The sequence below is a fragment of the Colossoma macropomum genome, unplaced genomic scaffold (genome assembly GCF_904425465.1).
Source record: "Colossoma macropomum unplaced genomic scaffold, Colossoma_macropomum, whole genome shotgun sequence".
In the NCBI taxonomy this organism is placed as follows: Eukaryota; Metazoa; Chordata; class Actinopteri; order Characiformes; family Serrasalmidae; genus Colossoma; species Colossoma macropomum.
Window position 1 is genome coordinate 28,827,322 of NW_023494796.1, and position 15,547 is coordinate 28,842,868.

Consider the following 15,547-nt stretch of genomic DNA (forward strand, 5'->3'; position numbering starts at 1 on the left):
TGAAATATAGTTGAGTATATATGGTTGAATTTGACATCAAACACAACTATGATTAAATACGTAAATGTGTCTGTATAGTGTATATGTTTTATTTTAGTGTGATTCTAATTTTCTAATAAATGTACCTTTGTGTGTATGATTTGTTCCCCTGAAAAACGTTTGTGAATCTACACGGTGTCAGATTTATTCCGTTTTCTTTATATTGCATTTGCATCTCTTACTGTTCCATGTCTAAAAGCACTGGCAAAAAACTTAAATGCTGCACCCTCTTCTGTTTTAAATGAGGTGTGTTATTATTGGGTGGTTGTGCATCGTGTAGTAGCTGGTTTGCTGTTCAGTGCTCTGCTGCTTTAGTAAATAGTATAAATATGTATTAAAAGTTAAAATACTTAGTCATGCTCAAGCAGCCCTAAACAGAGTCCCAGCACTGTATGTACTGTATGTGTATCAGCTAATTAATGTTCTAGAATGATACAAGATATAATGGGGGAAAAAAGGGGGTTGGTCTCAAGTTCTGATCATAAAATCGCCCCTGAAAATGCTGCAGCTTCTGTATCGTGCGTTCTTTTGGTGGTTTGTGCTCAGCGTGGTGGCTGTTTTCCTCTCAGTGCTCTGCTTATTTTTTAGTAAGTAGAATTTCCAGACCCTGCTACTACAAAACCATAACACAGAAGACCATGAAGACGATTTGTAACCGAGTCATACAGATTTAGATGGTATCAGAGGGAAGCACAGAGCCACTCTGCCATGATTAGTGGTAATTACCAGCACTTGTTTGTCCCTTTACTTGAGGGAGGGTCATCCTGGCTCCTGGGCTCAGTCTTGAGTTGACCTCGCTAGTGGCAGAAATTGAGTTTGCTGGTTCAAATCCCACCAAGGACTTTTCTCAACCCCTGGTTTTTGAACAGTCCCTGACTACCCCCAAGTCAACCAACAAGCCCGGTTTAGTTGGGTTCTGTTGGTATTTCTGTTTTGATTTAGAGTTCTCGAGCAGCTCTCTACTAGTACATTTTCCCATATCCTTAGCTGGTAGCTCACTCAGTTAACACTGGTTCTCTGAGCGTTATTTTCCACTCATCCTCCTCCCTGATCCAAACAAAGCTGTATGCACTGTGCAGGTCAAGACTGCTAAAGTACAGGGATTCTCTTATGTTGAAGACACTGAAGCTGGTGAATTCATCAAGAACGTTATGATCAATACAGGGTTAAGACCTCTAATATACTCCTCCATAGCCTGGTGCTCTAATGGGGACAAGGGGTAAGACAAGGATGATCTCTTCCAGCTGGACTACACAACAGGAGAAGGGGATGGGCTTGGTGGCCTTTTCTTCACGTGGGTGATCAAAAATGTTTTGGAAAAGTTTAGAGCAATTTATGAGCCTTTTCTCTTCCCTGTACACACTGTACCTGTGAAGTGCTACTGAATGTGAATGCAAAGTTAGTATGAGAGGTCAGTTGTGGCACTGCATTTAGCCAGGGGTGCCCAATCCTGGTTCTGGAGATCTACCACCCTGCAGAGTTTAGCTCCAACTCTAAACTGACACCTAATCATGGTAATGAAGGCCCTGAGGAGCATTTGCAGAGCAGCAGAGAAAGTGGACAAGACCAGGGGACACTGGGGCGGCTAACAGTAGCACTAAGGTAGTTAAAAGCTGGACTGTCAGGGAGGAGTTAGTTAACAGTCCACATGCAGGGCAAAGTGACGGCACTTAAACCTGGTCGGCGTGCAGGGCGGAGTAGCAGCGGTGACGGAACTTAAACGTGGCGTGTAGGGCGGAGTAGCAGCGGTGACGGCACTTAAACGTGGCGTGCAGGGCGGAGTAGCAGCGGTGACGGCACTTAAACCTGGTCGGCGTGCAGGGCGGAGTAGCAGCGGTGACGGAACTTAAACGTGGCGTGCAGGGCGAAGTAGCAGCGGTGACGGCACTTAAACTTGGTCGGCGTGCAGGGCGGAGTAGCAGCGGTGACGGCACTTAAACGTGGCGTGCAGGGCGGAGTAGCAGCGGTGACGGCACTTAAACCTGGTCGGCGTGCAGGGCGGAGTAGCAGCGGTGACGGCACTTAAACTTGGTCGGCGTGCAGGGCGGAGTAGCAGCGGTGACGGCACTTAAACTTGGTCGGCGTGCAGGGCGAAGTAGCAGCGGTGACGGCACTTAAACCTGGTCGGCGTGCAGGGCGGAGTAGCAGCGGTGACGGCACTTAAACTTGGTCGGCGTGCAGGGCGGAGTAGCAGCGGTGACGGCACTTGAACTTGGTCGGCGTGCAGGGCGGAGTAGCAGCGGTGACGGCACTTAAACGTGGCGTGCAGGGCGGAGTAGCAGCGGTGACGGCACTTAAACTTGGTCGGCGTGCAGGGCGGAGTAGCAGCGGTGACGGCACTTAAACGTGGCGTGCAGGGCGGAGTAGCAGCGGTGAAGGCACTTAAACTTGGTCGGCGTGCAGGGCGGAGTAGCAGTGGTGGTGACGGCACTTGAACTTGGTCGGCGTGCAGGGCGGAGTAGCAGCGGTGACGGCACTTAAACCTGGTCGGCGTGCAGGGCGGAGTAGCAGCGGTGACGGCACTTAAACCTGGTCGGCGTGCAGGGCGGAGTAGCAGTGGTGGTGACGGCACTTGAACTTGGTCGGCGTGCAGGGCGGAGTAGCAGCGGTGACGGCACTTAAACCTGGTCGGCGTGCAGGGCGGAGTAGCAGCGGTGACGGCACTTAAACCTGGTCGGCGTGCAGGGCGGAGTAGCAGCGGTGACGGCACTTAAACGTGGCGTGCAGGGCGGAGTAGCAGCGGTGACGGCACTTAAACTTGGTCGGCGTGCAGGGCGGAGTAGCAGCGGTGACGGCACTTGAACTTGGTCGGCGTGCAGGGCGGAGTAGCAGCGGTGACGGCACTTAAACGTGGCGTGCAGGGCGGAGTAGCAGTGGTGACGGCACTTAAACTTGGTCGGCGTGCAGGGCAATGGAAACTAGCTTTGCAAGGAGTATGTGACCAAATGGTGTATACTTGGACATTTATAATATATTATTCAGAATAGTTTACTGCACAGTGTTTCTATAGTTTGTGTGTATTTATTGTATTTATTGTCTGTCTGTCTGCTGTTGTGTGTTTAATGTAGCACCATGTTCTGGAGAAACTACATTCCATTCCTCTCAACACGTCTCTGATGACTTTGATTTTGACTAATCTGCTAAACTCAGCAAATAAATAGAAACCGTGAGCTAAATTTGGAGGAAAATGTCATAATTCAGTTCGTCTGCAGAGGATGTGTTTAAATGTGAAATTTTTATATTTTATATGACAAATGACTCCTCTGGGGGCCGTCGTGGGCTGGAGGTTGGGGAACCAGCCTTGTGATCGGAAGGTCGCTGGGTCGATCCCCTCAGCGGACAGCACGTGACTGAAGTGCCCTTGAGCAAGGCACCTAACCCCCAACTGCTCCCCGGGCGCCGTGGATAGGGCTGCCCACTGCTCCGGGCAAGTGTGCTCACTGCCCCCTAGTGTGTGTGTGTTCACTAGTGTGTATGTGGTGTTTCACTGCACGGATGGGTTAAATGCGGCTGTCTAAGTCTGATGTGTTCAGACACAGTTGGCATTTCATTTTCATCTGTTCTTTGCTGTATTGTATTTTTAAGTCCTGTAGTTTTTCAGCCGTAATTACATTAACATGAATTTTCCTTATCAGTACTGATAAGATTAGAAAGGGTGCGTAAGTGACACCAAAAACAGGGACGTTATTGACATTATATATATTAGGTGAGATTCTGTGAATATTACAAAAAGTTTAAATATAAACTGCTGATTAAATATAAACTGCTGTTCATCTCGTGTTCACAGCTCTCGTTCCTACACATTTTAAGCAGTGCAGCCTCTGAAAGTGTCTGGTTTGTGCAGTCATTCGGTGGTCTGTGCTCAGTGTGGCAACTGTTCTCTCAGTGGTCTGACGCTTCAGTAAAGAGTATTAAGGTTTCTCAAGGTGCTTGTATCATGTATTTTAGGTGGTTGTGGTTTGTGCTTGCTTGGTGACTCTCGGTGCTCTGTTTTTTTTCTGAAAAAAACTTTCCAGACTTCATGCTAAAAAAAACACAACTCAGAAGATCATGAAGATGACTTTTAATAGTGTTGCACGTTTAGATGGTATCACTGTAACATGAACGTAACGTGAATTTTTTAGCAGTCAAACTTGATGTGATGCATAACTGCAGTTTATTAGCTGACACTATGATGTCCAGATATAAACGTTTTCTCTCGGCTGACAGTCCGACTGACCTTCACTGCTCAGAATGTGAAGACGTGCACAAGAACTGCAGCATTTCTAGGTTACAGGTTTTTACATTGTTTGAACTGCAGCTAAAGTGACAGAAAACGGCCATTAGATTGTTATTTTTAGGTTTCATATACGACACCTCAGCAGAGCTGCAGCAAAAATTTATGTTTTTTCATTAAACAATTACATTAATTTTGGTACATCTTAGAAATACAATGAATCTTGGGCCTGTCTGGTCACATCATGGATTTCCTTTTGAAAATGAGCTTTGAGTTTTTCTATGAAATCTGTGATTTATTCAGTTCTCCAGGCAATATTTAAAGTGACAACATCATTTCAAAACAGCTTTAGGACTAAAAATCCACAGGCTTTATTCATGAACTCTTCTTAAAATGGGTTATACATTTTCTCCAGAATTAGAATAGTTATGTCTGAAAATCATAAATAAATGAGTCAGGAGTCAGGATGTGATGAATTTTGGGAATCCAGTACACACTGAAATGGTGCTGATCCAGTAGACGAGTGAATTACAGAGCTCTGTGCTATTTTGGCTCATGGAAAATAACATGTCCGCTTCTCCTCCTGATCCTGGCAGTATTTAATTTACCAGGTCCTGGTTTACCCTCTCACACTGTCCAGTAGATTGAGGCTGATAACCAGACGAGACTTAAAGTAGGCAGAGTTCTCTTTAGCTTGTGTGGTGACATGATTTCTCACACAGTTCTAGCATTAATAGTAAACACGAATAAAAGTAGCAAACGACGGAGAACTTTAAATTTTGCTTGCTTGTTATTGAGGGAGTAAATATTGGAGAGACATATGCAAGGAACTGCCAGTCTCTTGGGGTAATGATAGCCTTTGTTCTTGGTTTGTCCTTTAGCATATTAGCCTGCTACCCAGGCATGTGTCCATTAGACCCGCCTGTGATGCACTTTTGTTGATCAATTGCATCACGCAGCAGAGGATGTGTTTGTTGTGTTTATGTGAATCCAGCATTCTGGTTGTTTGCTGTTGTTTTGTTTCAACATAGGGAGGATATTCAGTGCTAACAGCAATCCACCACTCAAATAACACCTGCTCAGTGGTGGTCCTGTGGGGTCTTAACTATTTTTACTGGTCTTAGGTGCCCGTTTGCTGGCACACTTGGCTCTGCTTTTTGTTGTTCATTAGTTATTTTTTATTTTCTCTGGTACCACAGAACAAGTGGATTGTTATTCTTAAGTAGTAGAGTTTCCTCTGAAATAAATTAGTAATTAATAGATTTGTAGTATACATGTCAGTGTTGCATGTGTTTCCATAATTAAAGTATTTCAGATGTTCAGGTAGTTCCAGAATCAGTGGGTCTTGAGTCTTTTTGTTGTTAACTGATTGAGTTGCAAAATTGATTTATTAGTATGTTTTTTAATAAAAGTCCTTCCAAAATTCATGTTACTTTCTCCAGTGATGACATCTATATTACAGTTAAGTACAAACCTTGAGGTGCAAGTGCAGGTGTTTGTAATCTTAAAGACACTTTCTTATCTGTTCTGTTACCAGGTGTGTTCAGCAGAGTCTTTACTCAGAGGTTTTGACTGAGGCTTCTGTATCAGTCACACTGTGAACCACAAACTCATCTGGTCAGACTGTTTGCTAAGAGGGCCACCACTACTGAATCTTCTATGTATCTTAAAGTATGACTTTTTAAAGAAAACAACCGTTTGTGTTGCTTGTTGAAAAATTGCCAGAAGATAAATTACAGTTAGAGCTGCACATGTTCTGTAATATGTATCTAATAGTTATAAAACTTTCATAAAACGTTTAACTTTCTACAAAGTGTATCACACCACTGTAAATTTATACTTGCAGTAAATTCAGATTAAGTTTGTTAAGCTATTCATTTACACACTCCTACCAGATGTTAGTTTGCTGTTACAAATAAACCAAAAATGAAATTGAAAAACAAAACTGTTGGTGAAATTTGCGTGCTCTCTGTTTACGATCAGTTTTGCTGCACAACTAAGTAATAAGGGACATTACAGACATTACGGCATTTATTAGACGCTCTTATCCAGAGCGGCTTACAAAAGTGCTTTGCTGTCCACTCAGACAGTGTGTCATAGAGTCCAAACTAGCCTTGAGCAGAGACACTGCCAGAGACAGAAGCCAGTGCTGATACCTGGAAAGACAGATACAGAATTACGACACAGTGTAACTGCAGTACAGTGTATTTCAGTAAGTGCTAGATTAGTGCTCACTGAAGTGCTTCACAGATAGATGGGCATTAGGTTTTCACTTGAAGACCATGAGAGACTCTGCTGCTCAGAGAGCCAGTGGAAGGTCGTTCCGCCACCCTCAGGTTCCAGGACAAATAAGAGTCTTGATGCTTGTCTGCCGTGTGTCCTGAAGGATGGCAGGTCAAGCTGAGCTCTACTTGAAGCTCAAAGAGCTAAAGGTGTGAACTGAGTTTTGACCACTGCTATAAGTTAAAGTAAGTCTGGTCCATTTCTGGCTTTGTAGGCAAACATCAGGGTTTTAAATTTGATGCGTGCAGCTACAGGAAGCCAGTGAAGGGAAGGCAGCCATGGACCGACATGAGTGGACTTAGGAAGACTGAAAAAAAGCCATGCAGCTGCGCTCTGGATCAGTTGAGGTAACTTGATGGCCCGCTTAGAAGGTTGTTGATCTTAGCCACTCAGGTGTTCACGCTGGCCCGTTTCTCCTGCGCCCAACAAGCCAACAAAATTTTGAAATACTTTCAAAAGCAAAAAAGCAAGTTGTCTATGACCATCAAGTCCTTTTACTTCACAGTCTACACCTTTTACATTGGTAACTATGGTACAACCATTATAAAAGGAGGCCAGTCTAAAAACTGATCTGACTTCTTGTTCTGCTGAAAGGTCATAGACTTGTCCCACCTCAGCATGGTGGGCTTGGTCCACAGTAATATCCCAAAAAGGCAGAACATCCCAGATCTTGACATGCACTGTTGTTAAGAGATGATCACCATTTTCATTTGTGAGTGGTCAGAATGTTTGGGCTTATCTGTGTATTTTAGTTATATTACATTCTCAGCAAGAAACTGTCACTTAAGTGAATGGCGTGTTTTCAGCATGAAGGGGGCGGGAGGTGGTCTTCTTTTATGATCTGACAGAACAGCATTTTGCTCTTTCAGAGTAACACAGTCATCTGCAGAGGTAAGAGCAGAGTATGTTTACCATAATAGAAATACAAGTTTCTTATTACTGCTGTAATATATAGACAAAATATTTTGATTGAGAAATAATTTTGTCCTGCCTGTGTCTGTACTTCTGTAAGCATTTATGTTTGCATTTGTTTACTTAAAAAAATAGGGTTAAATGTGGTTAAAATATATTACAGTTAGAACATATAGAGAGTCTGTGGTTTGTTTATTTATTTATTTATTTATTTATCTATTTTCAAAGTTTTTATTGGCTGTGCAAGTATGACCAACTGAAGCGTTCTTTCTGCCTATTGTTCCTATTCTGAACTCAGTGGTATTAATGCTCTTGTTGTGAAAGTTAGTGTAGAAAAGGTGTAAAACACTGATGTCTCTGTTTGGCTTTTATATGTTTTCCATCCTTTTTTCAGTGCATTCAGGTGGTGGTTTGTGCTGGTCACAGTTCATATCTCTGTATCTGGAGTGAAGCTTCAGTAGGTTCTTAAATCTTAGTTCACTTTATGATGTAAAGTCATTATTATTACAGCAGAAATGGAATCTCACTCATCATTTTCACTCCATCATAGGACAGAGTGATCGTACTATGGAAGACGTCCCATTCTTCACTTTTCCCCTTTATCAGGCAACAAACATCCTGTCCATCTTTCTTCTATTTGCCGTGTGTGCTGGTGTGCCGGCTGTGCTTTGGGCTCTTATTGTTCTACATCGTCATCATAAAAACAGGCACAGAATTTCAGCTTTTATCATCCTCCTCCTCACCAATGATTTACTGGAGCTACTTCTGAATCTGTACATCATAGCAAAACTATGGCAAGAAAACAGGTGTGAGGACACGACATGTGTGATACTGTCCTCTTTCTGGTCAGCGTTGAGAGTCTGTGGTGTTTTCCTCCAGCAGATGATGGTGTTAGAGGCTGGTATTGCTCTAAGATATGTTCTCTGCTGTGCTCATGTTTTCTTTCCCTGCTCTGTTATAATCTCTGCTGTTGGATTCATGTTTTTTTGTCTGTCCATCTTTTCCGCAGCACCACCGTTTCACCTTTTCAGTCTGTTACCACCGTTAGCTGTGACAGTCTCCTTATGTTCAGTCACCTGTGGAAAGTCACCCATTAAAATTCCACAGAGCTGATAGAACCAAGAAGCGTAAATATGTGGTGTTACCTTTGGCGACGTTCACTATGATCCTATATTTGCTTTTTCTCATTGCATACTTTTATCATAGTAGCTTGATCTTCTGGTTAATGACTGTGTGTCTGTGGAGTTTGAGAGTGATCACAGACCCCCTGCTATGTGTGATGGTCCCCAAAACTCTCACAACATCAGGTTGATCAGTCAGTGTAATTTGTCTGTGCTCAGCTCTCAGTGATCAGATATCAGTTTATCAGCAGGGTTTGGTAGTAAAGGAATACATGGAACAGTGTTTTATAATCAGGATACGGAAAAGGAAACTGAATTCTTTTACAGTGAAACAGACAGTAATCAGACTGGAGGTATATTATAGAGACTGGAGTGATCACTAGCTGTATTACATTACAAGCATTTACAAACTTTTGTTTACATTTGCTGTTTTGAATGATAAATGTGTCGCATGTTGTGTAGATTTGCAAAGTTTTTCAGTTTGTAAAGAAGGAGGGGGTCCTACTGCCAGGAGAAATTTCTGGAGAATCCCCCTCTCCAGCAGCAGTTTTCTGTCTTTTATTCAGCCAATCTATAGAAACTTTAATGTGTTGTATTTTATTGGCAGATATTTGATCTGCAGTGTTTTCTCAAAGATTACGCATTTAAGCTGGTTTTATAGCAGTAAACTGATCTGAAAATAAACACTTTACTCTCATTTTCTACAGTTTGACTGGGTATAAATCAAAGCCCAGACTCTGAGCAGTAAACCTGGTTTCATTTTCACATAAATGATTTCTTTCTTCAGTAGTTTTTGAATGATGGTGCAGTTAATATGTGAAAATGATCATTACTTGTAACAAAGACACTCAACTCCCTCTTAGTGTTCATGTGAAATGAAAGCCTTTTAAACTTGTTAGATTTCTGCTGAACCCACTGAGAGCTGAGGGGCGTCTACACATCTACACATTACATCACACACAGCGATCATGATCCAGCACAGGCCTTTTAGCAGATAGAGCACAAATGATGGTCAGTCAGAGTTTAGAATGACCTCTGTTTAATAGTCCTGATGAGGAGGATCTCAAAAGAAGTTTCAGACCAGATTGATCTTTTAGAGAGATAAACAACAGATTTGTAACAAATATGGTAAAATCCCAGGACAGCAGTTCAGTTTAGAGCTGTATTGTATTTGCATAGTTGTTGAACTCAGTGAACCAGATCATTCTACAGTTTCAGTCTCAGAGCTTTTAATCTCAGAGTACCAACATTTTTCACTCTCCCTGTTAAAATCACTCCAGTTTTCTCATCAGGAGCCTTTATTTCTGATCGTACTGCTCACGAGTCTAAATTACACTGTTTATACTGTACAGTTCTGTCATCTTTATGTCTGAGATATTTCCATAGGTTTTGTGTTCAGGAAGATTCTTAATGGAAAAGATGTTGATTTTTTTTTTTCTCTTAATTTCAATATATGCTGTTAAATGGACAAATAATCCTAAAGTAACAGAAAATAATCAGATTAAATTCCTTTAATATATTAATCCTTTAGATTAGGTTACTGTTCAGTTTTTTAACAGGTAATCTGTAATCCCAACCCTGTTTATCAGTGTAAAGAGAAACAGAGACCACGTTTTGGGGATCAGTGTCATATTTTTTTTTCAGCACATTTTTCTCAGAGTCTGATAATCATATATATGTATATTTTTCTTTCAGGGATTTTGTTAAAAATATGTTGAAGATTTCTTGATTGCCTTTATTAGACTGATGAGTAGACACTCAGGTCCACACATTTTACATTCCTTTGTATCTTCTTTAATTAATTTCTGATTATTTTTCCTTTAGTCTTGAGATTCTCACTGCAGAAATTCATTTCTGATTTTGTTTATTGTATTTAATCTATAAATCAGGTGATGTTTTCTTTCATAAATTTCATTTTCTTTACTGTTTGCTTGTTGGATTTCAGAACAAATAAACTCAATAAACTGCTGAGTTATTTTTCTATCCAAACACTGGGTGACTATTGGAGTATTGTGTTGGGTTATTTGGACAGTGCTGGGCAGTTTTGTGTAGCTCAACCACAGGGTTAGGGCCTGAGTCGGTCTCAGTGACAGTGAAGATATCGCAGATTACCTTGTTTATTTATTTTTTTTTTTTTTATTTATGACATTTTAAACACTGTTAGTTGTACACATGTTGTTACCTTAATAAACTGTTGTTCATGAAATAAAAATGTAATATGCGAGAGTTAATCTGTTATTAAACATAACACTGAGCTCAGTAACACTAACCAACAGAACTAAACATGGCACATTAATAAAAGGTTAACTGACACTATGTTTCAGTCCGCTGCACCAATGTACAGTCATATGGAAAAGTTTGGGTGCCACTGGGTAAATTACACTTTATTGATTTTTTGTACGTATTAATAAGTTAAAACATCCTCCACAGAGAACACACTGCTGAACATTTTCATTACTGTTTATTTGCTTAATTTGCTTAATTTGCTTAATTTAACATATAGGGGAAGTAAAAAAAAAATATATATCATATTGAAGTGTGTTTTCTGTAGACAGTGAGAACTTACTTACACTTAAAAAATCAACAAAACGTTTAATCTGAGTGGGTGTTCAAATGAAGGTTGTAGCTCTGAGCTTTGTTTAATGTTCAGCCTCAACCCAGTTTCTGTTTGCAGCTGCAGCATAAAGACATCCAGTTCAGTAACACACAGCACTAAGTTTGGTTGATGCTTAATGACATTATTTCATTTTGCCAGAAATGATTATTTATATTTTTTATGAAAGAGAAGTGTAAATATAATTTATTAAAATAAAATTGAGAGATTTGATTGTAGAACATACATCATTTTCTATGCAACAGGTTATACAATGTGCTACACGACAGTTATACTTTAATACTTTGAGGTCAGTTTGAGGCGGCACATACTTCCAGGTCAGTATAAAATCTTGCCAGTGGATTATGGGATAAAGCCAGTTAGAGAGATTGTTTTATGTAGTTAACTTATATATGTATTTATATTTCATTTTTTTTTTGTATGTGAAAAGCTTTTTTCCTTAAACTATTTCTCTGTGGTTCCAACAATGCATTGAACTTGACATAAAGTGTGACTGGGTAAATATTTGTTAAAAAGGAATAATTTTTTTAGTATTTTATTGTGCTTCTAATTTTAACTTTAAAAATCAGTTTTTATAAAGCATTTTATATGAGATTAGCAGATTCTGTGATTATGGCACCAACAATTTAGAGACCATTTGGCTCTAACCTCTTCAACTCCTTGAGACCACCGGTAGTTCCAAAACACACTTCGTCATATTCTTCATAACTTATATTTCATAAGCTACATTCAAAAGGTGGGTGTGATATGAGAGCTGTAACTGTCTTCTTTCCAGTCAAATAGATGGGTGATGTAATTTTAAACCCTTATAACTAAAGAAGCTGAACTCAAACAATTTTTTTTTCTACTGAAAGTCGACCCATTTTTCCACAACTCTGAGCTATAAACTATAAACAGATGGCGTCTCTTCAGTGATCTGCTCTGTAAAAATTATTTTAATAAAATAATACAAAGAGCGTCTAAGATTTTTGGCTTTCAGCAGTGAATTGTAAGCTTATAGCAATATGTGTGATCATAAAACACATGTTCTGTTAATTTGAGGGGAGCTTTTACAAAAAATGTACATTTATTTCATGCAGTTACGAAATAATTTGCCTTACGATTTGGTCATATAAATTCAGATGGAAAAACCAATATATACCCTGAAGCATAAGAGGTTCTCCGGGTAAATATAAAACTCTCATTCTTACACATTTTAAAGGGTGAAAACTGAAAGTGTTGCAGCTTCGCAAGGTGCTTGTGCCATGTTTTTTTTTTTTTTGTGGTTGTGGTTTGTGCTCGCTTGGTGACTCGCCTGGTCTGTTTGATTTTAGTAAGCAGAAAAAAAATTTAAAAACTTTCCTGACTTTATCATCTCAGAAGATCATGAAGATGATCTTTAATAAAGTGATGCACATTTGGATGGTATAACTGTTACATCTCAACCACTTTCTGTGGCTTGAATCTTTTAGCAGTCAAATGTGATGCATGGCTGCTGTTTATTAGCTGATTATTAACATCAGGCATCTGAATTCAGCTACTGTTGAAATGTGAAATTAGCATATTCTGGTCCAATTTCAGAGCTTTCAGTTATTTTAACACATGGTAATTGAGAGTCATGAATTTTTATCATTTTAATCATCATAAAAAAAAAATCATTCAGAAACATTTGCTGTTGTGAAGTCATTTTTGTTGTATTTTGTTTGTCCAGAGCAGCAGTTCCCAGTCCGGCCCTTGGGATCCCTAAATGGCTTATGTTCCTCCTCTCTGTATGTTGTGAGTTGGGTTGGAGCAACAATGTGGATCATCTGGGGGGCTCTGAAGACCAGGTTGGGAACCACTGAGGACACTGACCAGACAAACACAAAGAGAAATGTTTGGTTGGTGTGTCATACCTGTGTTTAGTTGTTGTTAGTGTCTAGAACTGAGGTTCTTAATCCTTCCCACCTATTTATCACTATAGAGCCTGAAATTGCTGACATTTATTTATTTGTTCAGAATTATGACCTGAACAATCGCTTATAAATCAGGTCGTCCATTTGAGTCCAATCACAGAAAATAACATTTCATCTCAAAAAATGATTTATTTATTTTGGGTGTAAACCTTTAGCTCTAGACCAAAACTGAATGGAGGGAGAAAAGATTGAAAGTCTTCACTGAATATTATTTAGCCTTTGAAAGCATTTGCATTCCCTTCTTAGTCAATCATTTTTTCATGACGTACGATTATCTGCTCACTAAGGATTCCAAGTACACCTCAGTAAAGGCTGAGGACCACCAGTGCTTTGGCCCACTGGTTGAGAAACACTGCTCTAGAACAAAGCTCTTCAAATCCAGACTTTTGAATTCAGTTTTTGTTAATAACTGGTATTTAACTGAAGTGCAGTGGTGGACGAAGTACACAAATCATGTACTTGAGTTAAAGTAGAGATACCCAAGGTAAAATATTACTCCAGTAAAAGTAGAAGTTCCTCCCTTTAGATCTCCACTTGAGCAAAAGTACAAAAGTATTTGTCTTCAAATGTACTTAAGTATCGAAAATAAAAGTACTAAAGATTAATTATGGCTCTGATGTCCTGTTACCATTTTTGTAACAAAACTCTGCTTCATTAACTCAATTTATGTGAAAATACTTTAGTGTCACTCTTGGTAAACCAGTCTTTTAATAGAATGTCATTAATTAGTCACTGATGTCTATTAAAATTATCATAAGCACAAAACACTGAAGGCAAACAGTTTCCATTAGGTAGAACTGAGAGGCTCTGAAATCACTTTTTACAAACAAGCAAAGTTTCAGTTTAAGATTTATTTGCAACTTAGTTACAAGTTTAAGTTTAATAAAAACTTTAATCTCAGATTCACAAATGAGTTTTCCTTTACTAAACTGCATCTGTAGGTCTCTGTTCATAAACATAAACTAGCCAAAACTAATTTACTATAAAATGAAATAGTGTTAAATTCAGAAAAAAGACACGTCAGTCACAACTGCATATGTGTACATATTTCTATATTGTGGTCTATTTACACAAAGTCAGGTTAGTTCCATCATTTATGTTGGAATAGGCACAAAGTGCACACTGTGCCCTGATTGGTGTGCTTGACTCGCACTTCTTTCGTTTTGACGTTACGTTTTCATACATACATAAGCCAAAAGGAACGGCAGATTCCGCATAATTTAGTGGAGTAAAAAGTAAGATATTTGACTTTGAAATGTAGTGGAGTGAAAGTAAAAAGTCGCCCAAAATGGAAATACTTCAGTGAAGTACAGTAACAAATTACATTTACTTAGTTACTGTCCACCACTGCTGAAGTGTTGATGTAATTGAATGACCACCTAGTGTTACTGCCAGTGATTACAAAGATCTGGATCTGAAGACCTCTGCTTTAGATTCTTTCTTCATTCACTCTGGCTCATTTGGCTTATCAGTCCTGTTTAATTTGTATAGAGACTTTCTCAAACCTAAGATCACTTTCCAGCCGCAAATCATAAAATACATTAAATACATAAGGAGGGAAAATTTCAGGTGGTAAGATTTTGCAGTAGTTCTATAATTTGGGAGCAACAACACTGAAGTATATGCTGTTAGAGTTTCCACCTCAGTTTATTATAATATTAATGTTCCGAATTCCTACTTCAAACAAGGTGATGAAATATTGAAGGAAACATTTTACATTGTTTCTGTTTATTTACAATAAGAATTTGTTAAATGCTAATATGTGTATTGTATATATGTAGTGCTTGAAATGCTGAATATAACATTTACAAATGGTTCCTCATATGAAGATCAGAGACAGACTTTAAGATTTAATATTGACTAAAGAACAGTCACTGTAGAGTGTAAACCAATTAAAATGTTCATGAAGTCACTGTAATACCCCACCCAAACATGACAACAGGGCCAAGCACCAAATTTATCTCAATTAGAGGAGGAAGTGCACCATCTGTTGGTTAGATGTAGTTTCACATCAGTTCACATTTCCTAATGACAATTCCTAACTTGCCTATCCAGCCCTAAATGAATGAAGTTCTGAAACTTTTCATGTCTGGAAACTTTTTTTTCCAAATCTTTGATTCAGTGACCTTCAGCTTAAATAGCAACAGGCTATAAAAGTTACTCTACACTTCAACAACATGGTAGATGATCACAAACAATCATACATGTTGAGGACAAGCTGAGAATAAATGTCAAGAACTAAGACAGGAGATTCAGTTCTCCACCTTTACTCACTGAAGGTGATTTGGCCTGGGCATTTGTTAAATGCTAAATTTACAGAGCAGGGGGTCCAAGATCTCTCACACTCAACAGAGAGCCAGACATGGCTTCGTATATATCAATTTTTCATATGCTTTTATCTTTTAATGTGAAAATTAAAGTATGAATA